Source organism: Gossypium hirsutum, chromosome A08 (assembly GCF_007990345.1).
Source record: "Gossypium hirsutum isolate 1008001.06 chromosome A08, Gossypium_hirsutum_v2.1, whole genome shotgun sequence".
In the NCBI taxonomy this organism is placed as follows: domain Eukaryota; kingdom Viridiplantae; phylum Streptophyta; class Magnoliopsida; order Malvales; family Malvaceae; genus Gossypium; species Gossypium hirsutum.
The window spans coordinates 66,772,549-66,783,834 of NC_053431.1; the positions used below are offsets into that span (position 1 = coordinate 66,772,549).

At 35.6% G+C, this 11,286-nt stretch overlaps 1 pseudogene; it reads left to right on the forward strand.

Annotated features, from left to right (window-relative positions):
- The first annotated feature begins 8,039 nt into the window (after positions 1-8,039).
- Positions 8,040-8,135, forward strand: LOC121205319 (uncharacterized; annotated as a pseudogene).
- The last annotated feature ends 3,151 nt before the right edge of the window (positions 8,136-11,286 follow it).

Consider the following 11,286-nt stretch of genomic DNA (forward strand, 5'->3'; position numbering starts at 1 on the left):
CATAATTTCTTATCAATCAAGAAAAACAATCATAAGGCTTATTTATAATCTTCATATGTTGAACTTAGGACTTCCTCTCCACTAATGTAGGTGACATAATCATCAAATAAATAGGTCTTTTATAAGGTTGTAATGGGGCTCGATCAAAGGTAGGGATTTTAAGAGATGGGATATTTCGGTTTCAAGATCTTAACCTTTAATTTTTGTCTTGGTTTTCTCGTAATACAACCTTTTTCTTTACGTGAACCTTTGGAACACCCCCAAACTTATTTTGAACTTAAGCTCATACATTTTTTTCCTTTTTGAAGACTGAGCAAACTTTTCTTCGCCCTTTTTTTTTATAAGCATGAGCACATACATCTTTATGAAAATTTCCTTAAATGTTGATTATCAAGATAACTTAAGATAGGTGCACAAAATTAGGATAACTTAGAAAGATGGTAATGTGGCTTGTAATGTAGATTCATTACAATAAACAGGCCTTTAAGCTCAAAATTATAGTTTCAAGGGTCTAATATCATAAGGTGGGCTTGAAAAACCTCAAACAATCCAAAGAAAATGGTGCCTATATCATTTTAGATTTTTATGTCTCCTAGGATTTCACCTCAAGAAAGTTACTAACTCAATTCTAAAGATATAAACCTTCATGCATGTCTAATCTCAAAAGAAACTAAGTTTTCATGGCAAATATTACCGAAAACTAAGATCATACAACCATTTCATTCTTCATGATAACATACAGTCATTTAGATAAAATCATCATTCATGCTTGCATACAAGCTATCTTATTAACAATGAATTTCTCTAAACATTCATTTATTAAAACATACTCATGAAAGAAATAATTGAAACACACTTAAAACTTTAGGCAGCAATTATTTGCCTTACCTCTTTTAAAAAGAAGCAATGTTCTCATTGCAAGAACAAACTAACGAATGAAAACTGAACACCAGGTAGGGTTAAAAAAAAGAGAGGTGAGTCATTAAGACTACTTAAATACCAAGTCTTTCCTCCTAAGCCAATCCTAGACATGTTCATTCCCATTACCACATCAATTAGTCTTTTTCTTTCTAAAGGAAGCATTTATTCATGCTTGCTATGTTTTATTTTGCAGAAATTAAATCCTAGTTACTAAAGAAACAAATTCCTAAAGACCTAAAATAAATAAATAAAAAGACAAGAATCCCTCATTTTATTCTTTTGACTCATTCCCCTTTTCTTCTTTAGCTCATTCTCCGCTTGAATAGTCAGTATCGTCTATCCATGTCTCAAGATAGTATCTAGGAACTCAGGAACAAAAGTGTTAGAGATATTATTAAAAGTATTTCGAATCAAATCATCTCTAATTTTTGCATATTTCCAGTAAGTTTGTTGTTGATTGTGCATGAACTTGGACATATCCATCAACATTGACAACTCTGATTTCCTTGAAGTACTTGCAGAAGTCGGCAAAGGAGTTATATATTCAGGTTCAACAATTAGCTTGACTGGTTCTTCTTCTGGCTCAACCTTGGTTCAGGGTCTTCAACGGGTTCCTTATCAGATTCTTCTTCTTCAGTGTTTGAAATTGATTCAGTTTCAGTTTCGTTCGTTAGCACCTCAGTACCTGGCTCAGTTGGTTCTTCTTGCTCACCTTCATTCAGCTCATGCACCTTCTCTATTAACCTTTCCAGATCATCACTTGTAATGCACCCTTGGACATATTGCCCCTTCAAATTTGCTTGTGTTTTAACACGAGCCCTTAAGCAAAGTGAAGTGATTAATGATGGGAAATAAGCACTTCCTGTCTTCTTTTTAGCACAGTCATAAATTTCCTTGAGAATGATTTTCCCAACATTAATGACTTTTTTGTCAAGATTGCATATAACAAGAGCATTCGTTCCATTGAGATGGTGGAACTGTGTGAGATAGGCATAAAACTGTAGCGAACAAAATAAAACCATACCTTTGCTACTGGTTTTATGTATTGCCTTCAGCAAGAATGGCTCCCATACATTCTTATAATCCATTGGGATCTCGAATTTGTTACAACATCAAGCACTTGTTGAAGAAAATCCCAATTGATGTTGTTCATCAAAGGGTAGTACTCATCTTCTTCAACATCAGGTAAGTTAAACAAATCATTGATGAACTTAGAGGTAAGAGGTACCTTTTTCTTCCGAACGATGACCTCAGTGGCATCCTGTGTGGTCAAACTTGCATAGAACTCTCGAACTAGTTCATTATCGTAAAGTGAATGAAGATCACAAAATCGTTCCCACTTGAGAGTATTGATTGCATTTCTAATTGGCATAGGGACAACCATCAAATCATTACTCTTCAAGTTAAAACCTTCTTCTGGCATCATAGGTTAATGCTTGAAAATTGAATCAAATCTCTCTTTCACTTCTTCATCAATCACAATCGGGTTTTCAGAAGTAGTCTTTGATGATCTAGTTCTTTTACGAGACATGGTATTTTCTCAAAAATTAGGCAAAGTTCTACTTACAGGGGAAGAAGAGAAATCGGCAAGTGGGTAGGACTTGCTCGACAAACCTTACGACGGCAAAGAGGTTGCGGCAGCAAAGGTAATGTGCAGCAACAATGGTGGTGTGTGGCGACGATAATGGCTATGTACAACAGTGATGTTGATGCCCCAGTGATTTCTTTGCGGCGGCAATAGATTTTGGCAAAGGGGAAAAGAACTAGGGTTTCTTTCAGGATTTGAGGTTGACGGCACAAGAGAAAAGTTTAGGGATTTTTTTTGGGGATTAAGCAAATTGCTTTGAGGGATATGAAAAATAGTAGAATGAAGACGGGTTTATATAGGGAAAATTTAGGGCAACATGTTGCAAAAACTTAGCTACATTAGGGTTACTTGGGCGGCAAGCAATGGAAGTGGTGGCAATAGGTGTTGAATTTTTTCTCTTTTTTCTATCTTGGGCCTCAAATTCAGACTGTATCTTACTAAAGAAACTGATTAGTACTTAGGCCAAATTTAACCCCTTTTATTAACATAAAAATTTAAAATTTAAACAAAACAAATGAAACTAAAAAAAATTTTAAATATTAATTAGAAAATTTATTCTTAATAAATTACATTAAATTAATTCCCAAGAAGGTTAGAGGGGTCACAGCGGTCCCGCTTAAGTTCCAATCTCCTTAGACAGAATTAATTAAATGTACTAAATTAAGAAAATAAATCCTAATTATTTATTTATTTACAAAACAAGTTTGTGAAAAATCAAGGGTCTGTTAGTTTGAACGAGGATTCAACTCACTCAACTTCACCATCCCAATAATGTTTGAGACGTTGACCATTAACTTTAAACATACCTCTGTGATTGTCGTATAATTCAACAGCTCCATAAGGATAAACTCGATAGATGGTATAAGGTCCTTTCCATCAGGATTTCAGCTTCCCAGAAATAACTTCAGCCTTGAATTGAACAATAAAACCTTCTGACTTTCTTTAAACTCGCGAGGTCGTATATGACTATCATGCTATATTTTTTTATCTTTCATTACACATTTAAGCATTCTCATAGGAAAACAACCTCAACTCTTCCAACCTATCCAGTTGTAACATCCTTCTCTCACAGGCTTGCTTAAGATCTAAGTTCAATTTCTTCAAAGCCCAATGAACACTATTCTCCAACTCTAATGGCAAATGACATGCCTTCCCAAAAACCAACCGATAAGGAGTCATTCGTAACGGTGTCTTAAACGCTATTCGATAGGCCCATAATACATCATCGAGCCTTCGAGACCAATCTTTTCTGCTAGGGCATACTACCTTTTCAAGGATACCTTTGATATCACGGTTCACTCTTTCAACTTTCCCATTAGACTGAGGGTGATAAGCAATAGTGATCTTGTGTTTCACATCATATTTGTTAAGCAACCACTTAAACCATTTGTTCACAAAGTGAGAACCTTCATCACTAATAATAGCTCTTGATGTCCGACATCGTGTAAACACATGCTTTTGTAGGAATCGCATGACTACCTTAGCATCATTTGTAGGGTATGCTTCAGCTTCAACCCACTTGGACTCATAATCCACAGCGACTAAGATGTATTTGTTCCCATATGAAGAAGGAAACGGTCTTAAGAAGTCAATGCCCCATATGTCGAATAATTCAATCTCCAAAATGTTTTTTAAGGGCATCTCATTCCTCCGTGACATGTTCCCATTCCTTTGGCATCTATCACAGTTCTTCACATAAGTATAAGCATATTTAAATAGTGTAGGCCAAAAGAAACCTGCTTGCACAATCTTTGCTGTGGTACGTGCACCACCAAAGTGTCCCCCACTTGGAGATGAATGGCAATGATGTAAAATCTCAGCAATCTCATTTTTAGCTACACACTTTCAGATTATATTATCTCAACACTATTTAAACAAGAACGGGTCGTCCCAGAAATAATACCAATTTTCATGAAGGAATTTCTTGCTTTGTTGGTATGTCAATTCTCGAGGAATTATTCCATATGCAAGATAATTAGTAAAATCAGCAAACCAAGGTGTTTCATGAATTCGAATCACCTCAAATAAGTGCTCATCTGGGAAATTCTCGTTGATAGGCACATGCGATCGAGTTTCCTCATCTTGCTCCAACCTCGACAGATGATCAGGTACTTGATTTTCAACACCTTTTCTGTCTTGGACCTCAATGTCAAATTCTTGGAGTAAAAGTATCCAATGAATTAGCCTCGGTTTCACATCTTTCTTCAAGATCAAGTATTTAATGGTCGCATGGTTAGTAAATACTATAACTTTGGTACCTATAAGATATGAGCAGAATTTGTCAAAAGCAAAAACTATAGCAAATGGATCCTTTTCAATTACCGTATAATTGAGTTGGGCTCCCATCAAGGTTTTACTTGCATAGTAAATGGGGTGGAACATTTTATTCCTTCTTTGACCCGTCGCAGCTCCAACAGCGTAATCACTTGCATCGCACATCAACTCAAAAGGTGTGCTCCAATCGGGTGTAATGATTATTGGGGCTGAGATTAACCATTTTTTTAGCTCTTTAAAAGCTTCTAAACATGCGTTTTTGAAATCGAGCACTGTATCTTTCTCTAACAACGAACAAAGTGGTTTAGAAATTTTCGAAAAATCTTTGATAAACCTTCGGTAAAAACTGGCATGGCCTAAGAAACTTCTGACTCCTTTCACATTCATTGGGGCTGGTAATCTTTCAATTACGTCCACCTTTGCTTTGTCAACTTCAATTCCTTTCTTTGAAATTCTATGCCCTAAGACAATCCCTTCTTTAACCATAAAATGGCATTTCTCTAAATTAAGGACTAGATTCGTCTCTTCGCATCCCTTCAATACTTTAGCTAAATTACTCAAACAAATATCATAAGTGTTACCAAAAATAGAAAAATCATCCATGAAAACCTCAACAAAATTTTCAACCATATCAGTGAATATAGCCATCATGCATCGTTAGAATGTTGTAGGTGCATTGCATAAACCAAAAGGCATTCGCCTAAAAGAAAACGTACCGTACGGACAAGTAAAGGTTGTTTTATGTTGGTCTCCTAGAGCGAAAACTATTTGGTTATATCCCGAATAACCATCTAAAAAATAATAGAGTTCATTACCTGCGAGTCGATCTAACATCTGATCCATAAAAGGCAATAGAAAATGTTCCTTCCGAGTGGCTTTATTCAATTTTCTGTAGTCAACACAAATTCTCCAACCAGTAACAGTTCTTGTTGGGATCAATTCGTTACGCTCATTCTCAACAATTGTAATTCCACCTTTCTTCGGTACACACTGTACCGGACTTACCCACGAACTAACTGAAGTAGGATAGATGATTTCTACATCTAGCCATTTGATTACTTCCTTTCTCACAACTTCCTTCATAATAGGATTAAGCCTCTTTTTCCCATCAATTCAAGCTTTTTCACCTTCCTCTAGAATAATTTTGTGTATGCAAAATGAATGGCTTATACCTTGAATATCAGCTATAGTCCAACCAATTGCTTTTTTAAATTTCTTTAGAATAGAAATTAATTGCTCCTTTTGATCTTTTGTCAGTTCGGCTGAAATAATCACAGGCAAAGTAGAACAATTACCTAAATAAACATATTTCAAATGGGAAGGAAGTACATTTAGTTCAATTGTAGGTGGCTCTTCGATTGACAATTTGGGTTGCATAAATTCTCTAACTTCTAACTCCAATAGTTCAAACCGTGTGGATTGAATAAAATTCCTCAGGTTGGCTTCCATCACAACCATGTTTTCTTCACCTTCTTCATCTTTCAAAGGGTCAAACCCTAAGGCTTTCTCCAACGCATCTTCTTCAAGATGGCTTTCCATAGAAATCAAGGTTTCTATTTCTTCCATAACTGAGCACTCTTCTATCAAATCGGGAAATTTCATCGCTTTAAGAATGTTAAAAGTTACCTGATCATTTTGAACTCGTATGGTGAGTTCACCTTTTTGCACATCAATTAACGTTCTTCCCATAGCTAGGAAACGTCTCCCAAGGATAATTCGCACTTCCTTATCTACTTCAAAATCTAGAATAATGAAATCAGCAGGAAAAATAAATTTATCGACTCTTACCAAAACATCCTCGATCTTTCCTTTGATGTATGCTAAAGATCGATTCGCTAGTTGGAGCGTCACAGTTGTAGGTTTTACTTCTCCTATCCTTAGCATCTTGAAAATAGACTTAGGCATCAAGTTGATACTTGCTCCTAAGTCACACAAAGCTTTACCATAATAAGATTCACCAATGTTACAGGGTATCGTAAAGCTTCCTGGATCTTTCAATTTAGGTGGCAGCTTGTTCTGCAGGAACGCACCGCACTCCTTTGTCAGAGCGACAGTCTCATACTCACTCAATCGTTTCTTCTTGGATAGTACATCCTCTATAAACTTCACATAATTTGGCATTTGTTCTAAAGCCTCACCAATGGAATATTGATGTGTAATTGCTTCAGAACATCCAAAAACTTCTTGAATTGCACCTCCTATTTCTGCTTGTGCTGCTGCAATCTTTATGGATATGAAGGTGATGGAACTTTTGGTTGAACCGGTCAACTCTTTTAAGTAGGTAAATCTGCATCCAAAGAAGATATTAAAGTATCTGAATTCACTAAGTTAGGATTTACCTTGTCAGCCTTTGTAGATTTTGACTCTTTTGGTGTAGGGACTTCAATAGCTGGTTGACTTTCCCCCTTTTCAACAGGCTCGTCCTCAACATCAATCAATCGGGGTTCCAGAATTTTACCACTTCGCAATGCCACTGCCTTGATATGTTCTTTTCCCAAATTTCTTAGATTCTCAGTATTGCTTAGCAAGGTTCCTTGTGGTCTATTACGAAGCTCTGTAGCTAACTGACCCATTTGGTTTTCCAAATTTTTCAGTGTTGCTACTTGACTCTAAAACAAAGTGTCATTCTTCGTCATGTATGTTTTCATCAAGTTCTCCAAACTATTTGATGATTCAGCTTGAGGTGGTTTTGGAACTTGCTGATTAAACCCCTGGAATTGGTTGTGTCTATGCTGCATAACGTTGCTGTTTGGTCCATTTCCTTTGTTGCTCCAAGAAAAGTTGGGGTGATTACGCCATGAAGGATTATAGAAGTTGGACTGGGTTCCTTATCCACTCCTATTTTGATTTGGTTCCCCACATAGTATACTGACTAACGATTCAATGGACAATTCTCAAAAGAATGACCTACCCCACAGTACACACAGGAAACTACTTCAAACGGGCTTGGTGGCTAAGCTGCAAAATTATTAGCACCGTTAGCAGTAAACTGCTTTAACATAGAGGAAATAGACGATACCTAAGCTGATAACGAAGTGAGAGCATCAACTTTATGAACTCCAGGTACACGTCTTCCTGAAGCTGTTCGATTTGTTGGCCATTGATAGTTGTTGCTCACGATCCTCTCGATAATTTCATAAGCCTCATTATAAGACTTAGACAAAATTGTACCATTCGCAAAAGCATCGACCATCAATCTTGTATGTGCATTGAGACCATTATAGAATGTCTCCAACTGGATATAATGAGGAATCCCATGATGAGGAAACTTACGAAGTAACTCCTTGAATTGCTCCCAAGCCTCATACAAAGACTCGTCATCTAATTGTTGGAAAGTTGTGATCCCGTTCCTCAACAAAGCATTTTTTGGTAGGCGAAAAATACTTAACCAAAAATCTCTCTGCTAATTCTTGTCATGTAGATATAGAACTTACTGGCAATGAATTGAGCCATGCTCGTGCTCGATCTCGTAACAAGTACGAAAACAACTTCAACCTCAACACATCTTCAGTCACACCGGCTATCTTGAATGAGTCACTCACCTCCATACACAATCGAAGGTGGAGATGTGGATCTTTCATGGGCATACCACTAAATTGGCCCACCATTTGTAGCATTTGAAACATCACTGGTTTCAATTCGAATTAGGTTGCCTCAATATCTGGCCTTCTGATTCCTGGATTTAACTTACTGAAAAGTGGCACAGCACATTGTCTGATGCATCGATCCCTATCATCAGCAATGAGGATAGGATTTCGTACATGTTCGGCTTCATTACCTTAGTTCTGATTTTGATTTCCAAGGTCCATCTTGTTCTGTCCTTGAGCTATTCGTTTACATCTTTTTTGTCTAAAAGTTCGTTCAATTTCAGGGTCTACTGGGAGTAAATCGATAATCCGATCTATGCTCATAAACACCTGGAAAGAAAATTACAAAATTAAAAAGAATAAGTTAGTACTGTTAGAAATAACTAAATTGAAAATAAATAATTTCATAAAAAATGACTATGGCAACCGTTGACAATCCCCGGCAACGGCGCCAAAAACTTGTAACGCCCGAGTTTGTGCAAGTGCACACCGTCGTTATCAAGTAATAAGTAAGTATCGAGTTATCATCTCCACAGAGATTGTATTTGTGCTAAGTCGCTTAATTTGTAAAAGTGTATTAACAATTTGATAAATAAAAACAATATAATTGAGAAGTGATGAAAAATTAAGTATATGAAACTAAATGCAATGATCCCTAATGCAATTTATCCTAAGTACGCAAACTATATGAATGAGATAGATTTTAGCAGAATTAACGCAATAAGCAACAATTATAACATAAATAAGCTACGACAATTACTTTAATTAAACTCAAATTATTATCAACATGCTTATCAATATTCGGAAAAACATTCCATGGCAACTCGATCTTTCATGAGTTTGGAAACCACGTTAGGTCCTTTCGGAATCCTTTACTTAGTAAATACGCATTTTACTGATCCTTATTTACTAAGGGTTTCTTAGTATTCGTGCGAGGTAATAGGGACGAGTTAGGTTTGAAATAGTTTAATCACACAAATCTAAAAACTATGCAGATAACATAGCCTGGTTAGGGATGTTATGCAACCTGCAATTTAATCGGGTTAGGATCTAAATTGAGCATACACATTTCAATAATGTATCCATTAGCCGTCGTCTAGTTAGGATCGCTCAGCTAATTCAGGTGCATTTCAATCACGTATGAACGAAATACAAACTTGATTTTAATTGAAAACGTGATTGATTGAGGCACAAATATTATAAGCATGAATCAAATAATTATTATTAAACTAAAGCAATCATCCTAGCTTAGATAAAATTAAGCTATCATTGTTGTAAAGAACACATAGCAAACATTCTTGAATTAAATTAAAGTAAGAAAGATTAAACAGAATTCAGAGTGGTTGTCACCCAAGACTCTGACTGCTGAGGGCTCCTTTGTTTCTTCACTTTGCTCCTTTGCTGATGGCTCTTCGAGGTGGCTGACCAAGGGTTCTTTAAGAGGCTAATTTGCTCAAAATATTTATGCAAAGATGATGATAGGTGTGAGGGCTAAGAAAGCTAAGAGAATTGAGAGAGGAGAGAATGATGAATGAATGAGGGATGAATTAGGAATGAAGGATGATTGAAAAAGTGAGAAAGGGGCTCTTATTTATAGATGAGGCATGGGAGCTAGTTTGCTAAAAATATAAGTGTCCATCTTTTAAAACTCCTTCCAAGGGTGGCCAGCCATGAATTGAGGGAATGTGGCTGATTTTGCTAGATTCTTGGTCAATTTGAGTGCCACAACAACTTAGGACTAAGACTCGGTCACCAGCAAATCTTCTGGCAAATCTCTGATTTCTTCAACTCTTTAAGGACCTTGTGTAATTAAACTAAAAGATGGTTTATGAACCTTCATATTCAGCTGAATTTTGGGTTGACTTGGCCCTCCATTTGGATGGTTTTGTAATCAAATTAAAGCTTTCAGACCTGTCCAAAAATAAATCAATAAGTTAGAGACCAAAGAATTAAATTTTAACAACTTAATTAAATTAATTAAAACCCAAATTATTAATGAAATATTTTAAAATTAATTATTAAATGTAATTTTATATTTTATTATTTAATTTAATCATTCATGGCCCACTTTATGTTATAAAAATATAATATGCTCAATTTAATATAAAAAAGCCATTTTATGCATGAAAACTATATAATAAAGAATAAAATCACATTTTAATAATTTCTATGTCCTATTTTCATATTTTCACATATTTCATTAATTTATTAAACAATTACTTGATTTTAACAAGAAGTTTAAGTAAAAAGGTGATAATTTATATATGAAAAATCCTATATATTTTTTAGTTTACAATTGACGACGAGTAAGTTTATATGTACGTATGATGAGTAAGTGGAAAGGTTTGAATGATGAATAATCTTTATGTATATGTTGCTATGTTTCTGCATGTTGATTCCTTACTACCATTTCATATTATTTGTATGTGGACTTACTAAGCTTTAATGCTTGCTCCCCTCTCTTTTCATCATTTGTTATTCCGCCAAGCTAGCTCGGGGATTAGAAGCTGTTGGAGTATTCGATCACACTATCAAAAGACTTTTGGGTATAGTGAAATTATTATTTTGAGTATGGCATGTATAGGAAACTTGGTCATTTTGTGATATGTGTCATGCTATTTGGCCAAATTGTGAAAGCCTATGATAATGATGATTCATTTTGTAATGGCCATGTGATATGGATCATATTTGATCATTTGGGGTTGTAATCTAATTACCCATGCATGCATGCGCTAGTGTTTTGATGGTAGGATATGTTGTTGATCGATAAATGTCTGGTAAAGTATAAATTGGGTGCTAAAGGATCAGGGAAGACCTAATGGCTCAAAATGACTATATGCATTAATGCGTAATTTGAAGTTATGGTAACAAGTTTAATAATGCATGAAATTGGTGTGCAATGCCTTTAAATGGTAC